Source organism: Octopus sinensis, linkage group LG6 (assembly GCF_006345805.1).
Source record: "Octopus sinensis linkage group LG6, ASM634580v1, whole genome shotgun sequence".
Lineage (NCBI taxonomy): Eukaryota > Metazoa > Mollusca > Cephalopoda > Octopoda > Octopodidae > Octopus > Octopus sinensis.
The window spans coordinates 24,624,151-24,637,336 of record NC_043002.1 but is presented as its reverse complement, the minus strand read 5'-3'; the positions used below and the strand labels follow the sequence as shown (position 1 = coordinate 24,637,336).

The 13,186-nt window shown below is 38.2% G+C and overlaps 1 protein-coding gene across 2 annotated transcripts in view; it reads right to left on the bottom strand.

The window, feature by feature from the left end:
• LOC115212780 (transmembrane protein 132E) overlaps window positions 1-13,186 on the bottom strand; it is a 193,691-nt gene that overhangs the window by 64,053 nt on the left and 116,452 nt on the right. The gene's annotated exons all lie outside the window — the stretch shown is intronic.

Below are 13,186 nucleotides of genomic sequence, written 5' to 3'. Positions count from 1 at the left end.
TAAGTAGATTAACAAACAGATGACCATTTAGGTAAGAGCTTAAACAGAATTTCAAGCATCAGTTAGACCAGTGATTCTCAACTAAGGTCCATATGGCTCCTGAGGTTCCATATAAGATTTTTGAGAGTCCACACAGCAAAATAGTAAATTGAGGATCCATAAAAGTATTTTAAGGGCCTGTAGAAAAATTTTGCTTTCAGTGTATGTACTGGTTTATAATGCAAGAAACAGCTAGGTTTTTACGTCTAATGTTCAACCTACACAAGCTAATGTGGGAAAAACAAAGTAGGAACTTTAAAAGAAGTTCTATAAAACCAGCTTTTAAACATCGAATGGCTAAGGGGGTCCACCAGAATAAAATAGTAATCAAAGGTGTCCATAGATAAAAAAAATCGTTGAGGCACAGGAGTGGCTGTGTGGTAAGTGGCTTGCTTACCAACCACATGGCTCCGGGTTCATTCCCACTGCATGGCACTTTGGGCAAGTGTCTTCTGCTATAATCTTGGGCTGACCAAAGCCTTGTGAGTGGATTTGATAGACGGAAACTTAAAGAAGCCTGTCATATATATATATATATATATATATATATATATATATACGTGTGTGTGTGTGTGTTTGTGTGTCTGTGTTTGTTCCCCCAACATCGCTTGACAACCGATGGTGGTGTGTTTACGTCTCCGTAACTTCGCGGTTTGGCAAAAGAGACCGATAGAATAAGTACTAGGCTTCCAATGAATAAGTCCTGGGGTCGATTTGCTTGACTAAAGGCAGTGCTCCAGCAAGGCCGCAGTCAGATGACTGAAACAAGTAAAAGTGTAAAAGAGTAACCCCTGAGTTAGACAAACTGACTTACAGGTATACCAAATGATAGACAAATTAAGATAAGAAGACTATAACAGGTCTAGGGAGACTTGAACCTATTTCTTTACTACCCACAAGGGGCCAAACACAGAGGGGACAAACAAGGACAGACAAACGGATTTAGTCGATTATATTGACCCCAGTGCGTAACTGGTACTTAATTTATCGACCCCGAAAGGATGAAAGGCAAAGTCGACTTCGGTGGAATTTGAACTCAGAACATAACGGCAGACGAAATACCGTTAGGCATTTCGCCTGGCGTGCTAACGTTTCTGCCAGTTGGGAGACTTGAACCTACAGCCATCAGGTTACTGGTCTAATAAACAGACTTATCAACATAAAACAGTCTTTACAGCAAGACTAATTGTGTGTTTATGTAAATTACAGGGTCATAACACACTCCCTGTTTAAGAATGAGACAACACTATTTTCTTTTTCTTTACCAATAAATTTATTTAATATGCAACTGTTAGTTACATTCAGCAGATGAGATGTAAATTATATTTAGTATTTAACTAGCATCAAAATGGCATTTCAAGTATGTTTTGCCACAGAAACATATGTTGGCTGCTCTTTTTATTTTGTCAAATAATACATTGTCGTGTTAGTTCAGGTTATCTGATCCCTCTTAGCAATGGCAGTCTCTTCCTTTCTTTTTTCTCTCACTGTGAATAGCAAAGTCTACTTTCATCTCTACCCTTTCTCTCTCACCACCCCCTCACTGCTGGTAGTTGTGCCTGTCTTTTTCAGTAGCAGTTTATATTGCATTGTCTCCCTTCTCTCTTTCATATTTCTTGTCTCTTACATCTTCCACATCTTTTACAGTACCTGAACACGCACGCACACACACACACCACACACACACAAAGCCAATTTATTAGTGTATACAATGATTAACATATGTGAACATATATACCTTTTAAGTATATACAAACAGATAAGCAGAGACAGTTACCTATGGTGCATGTAACAATGGTCTAATTACAACAGGAATCTATTTAAAATGAAAACCTACTTATGATAAACAACCTCCACAATGGTTAATAAATGCTATTGTTGTTGTGTAGCTCCAAGTTAACCCTATCAGGCAGACCTACAACCAATAGATGGTCTGGATATCATCCACAAATCCCAGTTTCAGATATACCGTTACTTTTGGGTATAGAAGAACCATAATGTGCAGGGTAGTAATTTCCAATGTGGAGCATATGCCCCACCAGTAAGAGCTGGGAAAATTGTGGTGGGGCATAGGATCCAAATTTTTTTTTGCTTTTTAATGGGATATAGAATTGTGAAAATCTTTTGTTTTCAGTAAAACCTACTACACCTATAGTCAGCGTAGCCAAAACAATCCCCCCAGCCAAGCATACTGTGTGAAGACTGTTTGCTAGTGTATAGCACTATTCTAATGCCCTAGTGTGGATATTTCTTTAAGGAAAGTATATAATTATGAAATATTCTTTTCTACTCTAGGCACAAGACCCAAAATTTAGATCGACCCCAGTAAGCAACTGGTACTTTATTGACCACAAAAGGATGAAAGGCAAAGTCAACTTCAGTGGAATTTGAACTCAAAATGTAAAGACAGGTGAAATACCTATTTCTTTACTACCCACAAGGGGCTAAACACAGAGAAGACTAACAAGGACAGACAAATGAATTAAGTCGATTATATCGACCCCAGTGCGTATGTGGTACTTATTTAATTGACCCCGAAAGGATGAAAGGCAAAGTTGACCTCAGCGGAATTTGAACTCAGAACGTAGCAGCAGACGAAATACTGCTAAGCATTTCGCCCGGCGTGCTAACAATTCTGCCAGCTTGCTGCCTTATAATCATGAACTATTAAAAATAAAGTTGTTTCTTTCCAACCATCAGTGGGGTATACATTTTTCTGGAAAATTATAGTGGAGCCTGGGGAAAATATGATGGGAAATACTGGTGTAGGGGTTTATTATATCTTTTATCTTTTACTTATTTCAGTCATTAGATTGTGGCCATTCTGCGGCACTCCTTTAAAGGGTTTTGTTGAACAAACTGACCCCAGAACTTATTTTTTAAAGTCTGATACATATTCTACCAGTCTCTTATATTCTTTTCTACTCTAGGCACAAGACCTGAGATTTTGGGGGAGGGGGCCAGTCAATTAGATCAACCCTAGTATGCAACTGGTACTTAATTTATTGACACCAAAAGGATGAAAGGCAAAGTCGACCTCAGTGGAATTTGAACTCAGAATGTAAAGACAGACGAAATACCACTAGGCATTTCTCCTGGCATGCTAATATTTCTGGCAGTTCGTCACCTTGCCAGTCTCTTATATTGAACTTTTCAGGTATATTACATTCAGAACTTCCTATTTTAAAAGATTGGAGAGTGATTTGACAAAGATTTGGGTTGCTGTTTCTAATAGACAGAAGAACCATATGGAAGATCTCTCATTGGTTCTTGTCAGCAATTACTAACGAGTAATTCAATTTAATGTAGTGAGCCAAAAATCATTTAAAATCAACTGAAATAAGCATAGGCATAACTAGGGATAAGAAGTTTGCTTCCCAACCACTGCACGGCACCTTGGACAAGTGTTTTCTACCATAACCCCAAGCCAACCGAAGCCTTATGAGAGGATTTAGTAGGCAGAAACTGGAGGAGCCCATCATATGTTTGTGCATGTGTGTGTATATGTATATATTATATACATGATTGACTGCTAACTCCACAAGTTTTTTTTACTCTCTCTCTGTTTATTTCCTCGTGTTCCTTTCTGTTGAAGAGCATAGGTTCAAAACATAAAAGACTTTCTCACCTTCCCTAGTGTCAAACTAATACACCTGCTTGTTGTTTTATACCTGTCTTCGTCCTTTGTTTTTTCTGTAATTTCAACTATAATATATATATATATATCTAGAAGATATATATATTATATATATACACACACACACACACACACCTCGCAATCTTGTGAACTAATACATCCACTTACCCTATCCAATCCTTGGTCCTACCTCACTTATATACATCTCTCTGTAACTTGGGTGTACCCCACATCACATTTTCACTATCTTCACTCTTCTCTTCTCTCCCTCCTTCCCCATCCATCTCTTCTCTCTCACCTCTCTCTCCCACTGAGGTAGCCATGTATCTCCTTTACTGCAAGATGCCTGTTTCTCTCCTTCCCATCTACTCAGTCTAAGCAAATATAAAAAGGACTTCTGTATAAAGCAGCAATATCAATAACTTCATTAGGCAAAACACTTTACTGAGATGATAAGCACAGAGGAACAGTAACTATAAGATTCTGGTCATCTGCACCTTTTTCTGCTTGTCCCCATTCTGGTTATCATCAGAATCTACAGACATGTTACAACCCAATATGGGAACCTCTGCTATTTCTAGTAGATCTCTCTTTGCCAGAAATAGCAGCCAAATGTCCCTAAAATCACACATAATTCATTTTAAAACATGAAGACAACCAACAAGGGAGCTCCCACTTGATCATTAAACCTGCTAGAAACACCAGCTAAATCTCACTCAAATTACATTCTACAATCTTAAAAAGGAAGGACACATGTAGTCCTAGATACACTATGTCCAAATAAAAACCTATGACTAAGGGCTCTAACCAGGAATGGTTAGAGCCCTTAGTCATAGGTTTACTGGATCTGTGTTGATAATATCAAGAGGCATGAAAAATGAGCAACACTGAAAATATATCACTGCATATTCCAAATAACTCTGTCATAGCCTGTCCTATGCCTGGTTGAAGATTTGGGTGTAGGACTGATACCCTACCATGTAAAAAAGACTCAGGTTGGAGGAACCAGATGACCAGATGGCACTCCATATGATAAACCACTGCATGTTTGAGAGCATAGTTTGGACAGCAACCAGGTGGCAGTAATGATATATCTGAAGTAATGCATCTGTGGATCATGCAAATCTACCACCTGCCTGCTATAAGTCTTTTTGATTTGCAGTCGACCTGGAGCTAAAATAACAACCTCTAACAACCATCTCCACCGCTACTACCACCAGCACCACTGCCACCATCACCACCACCACTAAAATCATCACCATTATATAGTGAGCCAACAAGGGAGATACTAGTGAGCCAAACAAGGGAGACCAGCTAGAAATAGCAGCCAAATTCTATTGTATCAGATCCAACAGTCTTTAAAAATGGATACTTTAAATAATGCAGTTCCAGGTATATGAAACCATAGAATAGTTAGGACTGGAATGACTTTAACTGTAGGTTTGCTTGATCAATGCTAGATACAACTGTTGCCACCACTGTCATGAACTCTGCCACAAGTACCACCACCACCACCACCACCACCAGCACTGCCATGAATTACCAACCCACCACCAACAACAATAAGCTATCAAAAAGAGAGACAAAAAGAGCAGCTGCTGAACAAAACTAGTTGCCCCTGTAATATAATTCTACCTTCCCCTACATAAGTAGTGCACAGGTGTACCCTACCTCTACTACTACCATCACCATCTCTGCTTAGGATTAAGGTTCCATGTTATATAGGTGAGTGGATGGTAGAGGAGGAAGAAAAAATTAATTATCTTCTGAGAAAACTGCTGACAGGACTTGATTAGGTTTGTATTTAGATGGTAGTGTTGTTATTTAGCCCCAAGTCAGTCCTGAGTTAACAGATCTATGATTTAAGGTATTCCAGTCACAACCATCTCACCATTTTCTCCAGCCAAAGAGTATGTAGGACATCATCGTCCAATGTGTCCTTCACTTTTTTAAGATAGTAGGGTGTGATCTGATGGTGATCTAGCTGTTTTTTCTAACTGAATGAGTAACCATATGGAGGCTCTCTCATTGGCTCATGGTCGTTGTTGGAATAAGTGGCGATAGTGGTAATGTTAGGAATTGACTGTAAATGGTGGGCTTGATGGCATGGGTCTAATGTTTGTGTAGTGGTATAGCAACAGCAGTGGTGGTGGTGGTGGTATGGTGTTAATTACCCTCTTATTGCCTGACTTCCAACCTCTCACTTATACAAGCTCACTGCTTTAAGTCAGTTTAATTAGTATGGATAGCAGTGGAGGTGGTGGTGGTGTGGTGGTGGTGACATTAGTTAAGGGATTAAAATAAAGAGTGGAGTGGATTAAGATAAAAGGAACAACAGAGGAACCGCAGTAAAAGAAAAAGAGCAAAGGTGGGGGAGATCATCAGAAGTAGAGACGGATTGGTTAAATAAAACAGATTAGGTTGTTTATGTGAAAGAAAAAAAGGGAGACCTTAAAGAGTAAATCCGATTTAACACATGAAAAGTGTGGCGGCAGCCTTAATGCTATAAATTGGCACACTTTTGTCAAAGAGGAAGGGACTGTTTAATATTTTGGTAACAGCCTGCTTGAGACAGTCTGTCTGACAGTCTGATAAAAATCCCTTCTATTTTAAAGTGCTTGAATTGAAATCAAAACCTCTGTCATGCAAAAATCCCTTTGTTAAGTTATGATCCAAATCAGATATTAGAGAAATAAATGTACAAGCTGGTTTTATTAACACACAAAATTTCTTCTGAGTCACACAGACATGCCTGAATCTATATGTATTACCCATATAAATGTATATAACTGTGTGTGTGAATATGGTGATCTTATGCTAGGAGATGATGGGGTAAAGTATGAAAGGAGGTGAACAGAACAGGTTCCTTGTTGTAGAGAAGCCATACATTATAGAAGATTTGGCATGAGTAACTGGGCTGGAAGAGTAAAGAGATAAAATAGTGATGATGAAGTGTTAGGGTGGACCCTCAAGGTACAAAGTGAATAGGAATAGAGACAGAGAATAAGGTTGAGTAGAGGTTACAAAAGAATTAGGGGAGAAGCAGATGTGTTGGTATGAGTTGAAGAGAAGATGACTGAAGTTGAGAAGGAGAGATAATTTGAATACTCAGAGGGTGATCAATTTTAAATGATGAACGACGAAGGACATATTAATAAATAAGCATGACAACAGTGAGTGGTAACAGCCTGCTTGAGACAGTCTGTCTGACAGTCTGATAAAAATCCCTTCTATTTTAAAGTGCTTGAATTGAAATCAAAACCTTCTGTCATGCAAAATCCCTTTGTTAAGTTATGATCCAAATACCAGATTAGTAGAGAAATAAATGTACAAGCTGGTTTTATTAACACAAAAAATTTCTTCTGAGTCACACAGACATGCCTGAATCTATATGTATTTACCCATATAAATGTATATAACTGTGTGTGTGAATATGGTGATCTTATGCTAGGAGATGATGGGGTAAAGTATGAAAGGAGGTGAACAGAACAGGTTCCTTGTTGTAGAGAAGCAACATACATTATAGAAGATTTGGCATGAGTAACTGGGCTGGAAGAGTAAAGAGATAAAATAGTGATGATGAAGTGTTAGGGTGGACCCTCAAGGTACAAGAAAGTGAATAGGAATAGAGACAGAGAATAAGGTTGAGTAGAGGTTACAAAAGAATTAGGGGAGAAGCAGATGTGGTGTATGAGTTGAATGAAAGATGAATGATAGTTGAGAAGGAGAGATAATTTGATAACTCAGAAGGGTGATCAATGTAAAATGTGAACGAAGAAGGACAATATTAAGAAATAAGCATGGACAACAAGTGAAGTGAATTAAACAGACCTATTTACAGTTTCTTCCATGCTTGACTGAACCCTAAACAATAACACAATTCCCACATCAAATCAAACAAAATCTTCTCACAACAGCTTTCTCTAAACCCACCTAAAAACACATACTTCTCACCTATCCTTCTCCCTATACATCTACTTCCCTACATCACAACTAATTACCATTTCACAAAACTCCACCTATCCCCCCACCCTATCCCCCCACCCACCCCCAAAATCCCAAAGACAGTATGAAGTCAAAACTAAGCCAAGGATAGCACAGCCTGACAAATGTGAGAAAGGTGGAACTTCAAAGTCAAGTCACTGTCAAGCTTTACCTTGTAAAAGTTTAATGTGTGTGTGTGTGTGTGTGTGTGTGTATACACACACACATAGATATATGTATAAACAGACAAATGTTAAAATCTGTCTGAAACTCATTCAGTTGGAGCTTATCCCAATTTCAAAGATGTATAAGTGAACTGGAACAACAGGAATCCCTTTCCCCACTCAAATGAGATGCCAGTTCACTGGAAGATTAAAACCCCAGCTAATGGTACTCATTTCAGCAGAGTAAATTGGAATAATGAGAAGTGAAGTGCTTCATTCAAAGATACAGCCTGACACCAGATGAAGAACGGAACCACAGCATTATGGTCATGAATGGACACCTTAACTGCTAGGCCAGTGGGATAACAGATTCCTATCAAGCAAACACATCATGACCATTGATTGATCACCACTTCAACTGATCAAATATAACTAAGTGAATTGAGTAAAGTAAGCTTAAAACATCTTGGTTTGCCAACTTCTTTCTTGTATTCACCCCAAAAGAACTTAACTGTGTTTTAATTAAAGCCATAGGAATATTTAAATATAGAAATTAACACAAGCATGTGTTTGTAGTTAACATAGTTTGATGTTCCTATCTTTAGGCATACAGATAATAATGTTCTATGAACATTTAATAAGTTAAAACGTTTAGAGCGATCCTCACTTCATGTTATTAGTCGTATACATTAATGAAATAGATGCCAACTTGAAGCATGTTACTGTGTTAAAATACACAGGCAACATTAACCCTTTAGCATTTAAACTGGTTATATCCAGTCCAAATTTTCTGTCTATTTTATGTCCAAACCAATCAGACACCTGCCCTACAATGTCATTTTACAAACACACAATCAGATAATCAAAATCTTGATGCTATGAGACAATAAAAGAGTATTTTAAAACAGTGTGAATAAATAAGCATTGCATTTGAGAGAATAATCTGAAAGCTAAAGGGTTAAGGTGAACAGGAGATAAAAAGAACAGATCCTATATGCTGTAGATCTTTACTGCAGTCTGACCTGGACTCAATGCAGCAATAGATTGCCGTCAAGCAATTTGAGCTGACTGCAGACAAGTACACTGCTATACACTTTAGAAGGAAAACCCCAAATTTTATTTTCTCTCACCACAACACCAAACTTAAATCTGCTCCTAAATGTGACCTAGATATTATTGTCAACAATGACATGCATTGGAGGAACAATATTTCTAAAATCATTAAAAAAGCCAAAGGTGTCTTAGCATCACTCAATAAGACTTTTGTAAGCCATTCACCATCTATCTATTTAAAGCTATATATGGCTATAATACATCCACACTTAGAGTTTGCATCTCCTGTCTAAAACCCTCATCTTGTCCAAAAAATAAATATTATTATGCATGGGGCGTAGTTGAGCAAGAGACCAACAAAACTGCTTGTAACACCAAAGAAGAACTGAAGGCAAGGATTATGGCAGCATTCACCATCTTAAACAGGGAAACCATCCAGAAGAGTTGCAGGAGATTCTGAAGTCGTCTGGAGGCCATGGTTGAATCCAATGGTGGTTTTATTGAATAAATTTGCTGTTTAGTATTTCAAGATATTTTTATGTAATTTTGGTAAATATATCTGTTAAAATGAGATGTCAGTGTTATTTTCATTTTGTGTAATTTAGATGACAGTTTATTCACCACACCCAGTATATATATCTTTTACCTCTGTTGGCTACAAAAGGTTTCTCTCTCCAAGTGAAAGGAAGATTGTATGATGCATGTATACAGACAATGATTCTACATGGTAGTGAGATGTGAGCCCTGAATGCCAAGGAATGAGGCTGATATACTCCACTGGATGTGTAATGTACATGTTCGATAGAGTGCTAGTGTATTGGGAAAGACGTTAGGCATAAGAGGAATTAGATGCAGTGTGCAAGAGAGAAGACAGTGCTGGTTTAGTCATGTGATGCAGATGGATGCTGACAGCTCCATAAAGAAGTGTCAATCTCTTAGAATAGACAGAACACGTGGAAGTGGGAGACACTGGAAAACATGGGATGAAATACTGAAAGACAGCTTGAGTATGCTGAACCTTTCAGATAAGATGACAAAGGACTGAGAGGCCTGGCACCTTGCTGTACTCAAGTGCCATATAAAAAGCACTTGTCCTGGTGCCACATAAAGGCACTCATGTGGTATCATGTAAAAGCACCCAGCACACTCTGTAAAGTGGTTGGCATTAGGAAGGGCATCCAGTCATAGAAACCATGTCGAATTATATATATATATATATATACACACACACACATACACATATATATTCATATATATATACATATATATTTACGTGTGTGTGTGTGTGTGTTGTTTACACACCCGTCTTCGTCTTTTATCTTTTTGTAAATTCTCACTATATATATATATATATATATATATATATATATATATATTGTTGTGTCTAAGGAGAGTCATTATGCCAATATTATTAACACATGAACTGGATTTGTGAACAGTAGCATTTATGGAGATAGGCTTCCAACAGGACCATCATTGGTTCACTGCATTATTTCTAATGGCAAGACAGAGAAGAGAGGTTTTTGGATTAGGCCTTTGAAAGCCTCTACTCATTCAAGCAGCCTTTTGTGACACTTTCTGGATGCATTTGTATATAAACACACATATTTGTATATAAACACACATATTTTTTATGTGTGAGTGCGTACATATATAGATACATAATACAACCAATGCATATTCTACATATATATACACAGAGTTAGTTACACACAGCTCAGCATTTTCTTGCCTCAGCCTCATTTACATCAGTTCCACCCTTCAGAAGAACTACCCCTACCATCACCATCAACTCCCACATTCTCAATGCTACAAGAAACATCATCACCAGTGGCATCATTATCATCACAGCAATCACCATGACCAAGTCAACAATCGTGTGTGTGTCTAGTGTGTCAGAGAAGACACACACACACAAACACACATATATATATATATATATGCATACACATGTACGCATATATACCATCCTACCACAAACACACATATGCATGCACACACACACACACACACTCACTCACACACACACATAAACACACATATATACATGCATACACATGTACACATATATACCATCCCACCACAAACACACACAGAGTTACACATCCAGTGTATAATATTTACATAACACATTTCTGGAAACATGTGACTGGGTCCCTCCTTCACTACTACTCCTTCTCTGTTGGGTGGGTGGATAAGTGGTTGTGTGTCTGACTCTTAGCCCAGTAGCAGCAGTTGATGAGGTGGGAGAAAAAGGGATCAAATCAGCCTGTTGGATATCACTGATTATTTTTATGATACTTTTATTTTTTTTTACTTAATTTCACCTCCCCCAACTGCAATATTCTTATGGTGTGTGCATGTAATTGTATGAGGGTATGTGTAAGTAGTTGTATGAAATATAATATAAACATACAAGAGCATGTGTGTTTATGTAGATATGGGTATGTGTGTAAGAATTTGTGTGTTTATCTAGTTAGATATTTGTAACTGTGTGTTGTCAGCATGTATCTGGGTTTATATAAATATATATATATATACATCTATGTACTTGTATATGTATCTGTATATATTACATATATATGTGTTTATATTGATATACTATGCATGTGTATGCAAATATATACACATATAGATATATACAGACATATGTGTACTTGTGTGTTTGCGTCCAACACACAAGAGGAAATGATATAGGTAGGTGTTTAAATTCTTATCTTTGAATTAACATTTTAATAAAAATGTATTTATGCATGTATATAGATACACACACTAACACCTGTGTGTGTACGTGTACGTCCATGCATGCGTGCGTGTGTGTGTGTGCGTGTGCACCACTGAGTTGTTGTTTAGTCGCCAATTCAACCCTTATCTAGCAGACCTATGCTAAGGGGTATTGTTATAATGACCATTCCATCTGTTTTCTCAGACATAATGTATCCAATGTGTTCTTTTTTTAAGATGGTAGGGTGATATACTTTAAGATTCTTTTAGCTGCTAAGAATCATGCACATTTAATTACTGATTTTTTTTATTGCCATTTCAGTAAGTACAAATAAATAAGGTCAAAACATTTTTTAAGTTGTCTCCCTTACCCATTGACCTATTGTTTTGCTTTTTTTCGTAATAATAATAATAATAATAATAATAATATTGTGTACAGTGCTCAGGTGCACTACAACTCATCTAAAGTGTATATATAATCAGGTGTAGTTTCGGCGGATTTCGGAAAGCATGAGGGCCTTAAAAGATGCAGTGTCATGGCAGTCAACAACTGACGCAGGCAGTTTATTCCATGCTTCAGCAACTCTGAGCGTGAAAAAATGTTTCCGAAAGTCATGGGAGCTGTATTGTTTTCTGACTTTGTAGGCATGTCCACGTGTGTTAGACACATGGAGATCAAAAAGGTGTTCAGTGTTGTTGTTGGTGAGGTGGTTGATAACTTTGTGGGTGTTTACCAAGTCCGTCGCCAAACGCCGGAGCTTCAGTTGAATCCATGCCCAGGGAAACAAGGCGCTCAGAATATGGTAGGTGTCTGATGGAGGGTATGCGTTTGGTTGCACGTCTCTGGACAGATTCCAGGAGGTCAATGTTCTGTGCAAGATAGGGGTTCCAAACTGATGATGCGAATTCCAAGTGTGGTCGTACCATAGCTGTATACAGTTTTAAAATAGATGGCTGGAGAGCGGCTAACAAAAGACCTGCTGAGTGATGCCAAGACACCCTTGGCCTTCCTGACAATCTTAGAGATATGCTTTGACCAACGCAAATCACTGCTGACAGTGATGCCTAGGTCACGCTCGCAAGAGGATTTCTTGATATCAGTTTGTGGAGGGAGTATGTGAACGCAGGGTTTTTTCTCCCAAAATGCATGGTGGTACACTTGTCCACAGCCAGTTTCAGTTGCCAGTCTGTGATCCATTGCTGCATTGTGTCTAGGTCTGATTGCAGGAAAGAGTTGTAGACATCAGGATCTGTCCTCTTGATTTCAAGGTACAGCTTGATGTCGTCTGCATATTTCAATACTGTGGCATTCTTTAAATTGGCATCTATGTCGTTAATGTATGCCACAAACAAGAGGGGACCAAGGACAGATCCCTGTGGTACACCCGATGACATCTCATATGGTGTAGAGTGCTGTCCTAGAACTGTGACTACCTCCTTTCGGCTGAGGATGAAGGATTTCAACCAGTTAAAAAGGTCATCCCCCACACCCATTGCAGAGAGTTTTCACCATAAGCCTTTTGTGTGGCACAGAGTTGAAAGCCTTAGCAAAGTCAAGGTAGACAACATCCACCCATGAGCCACT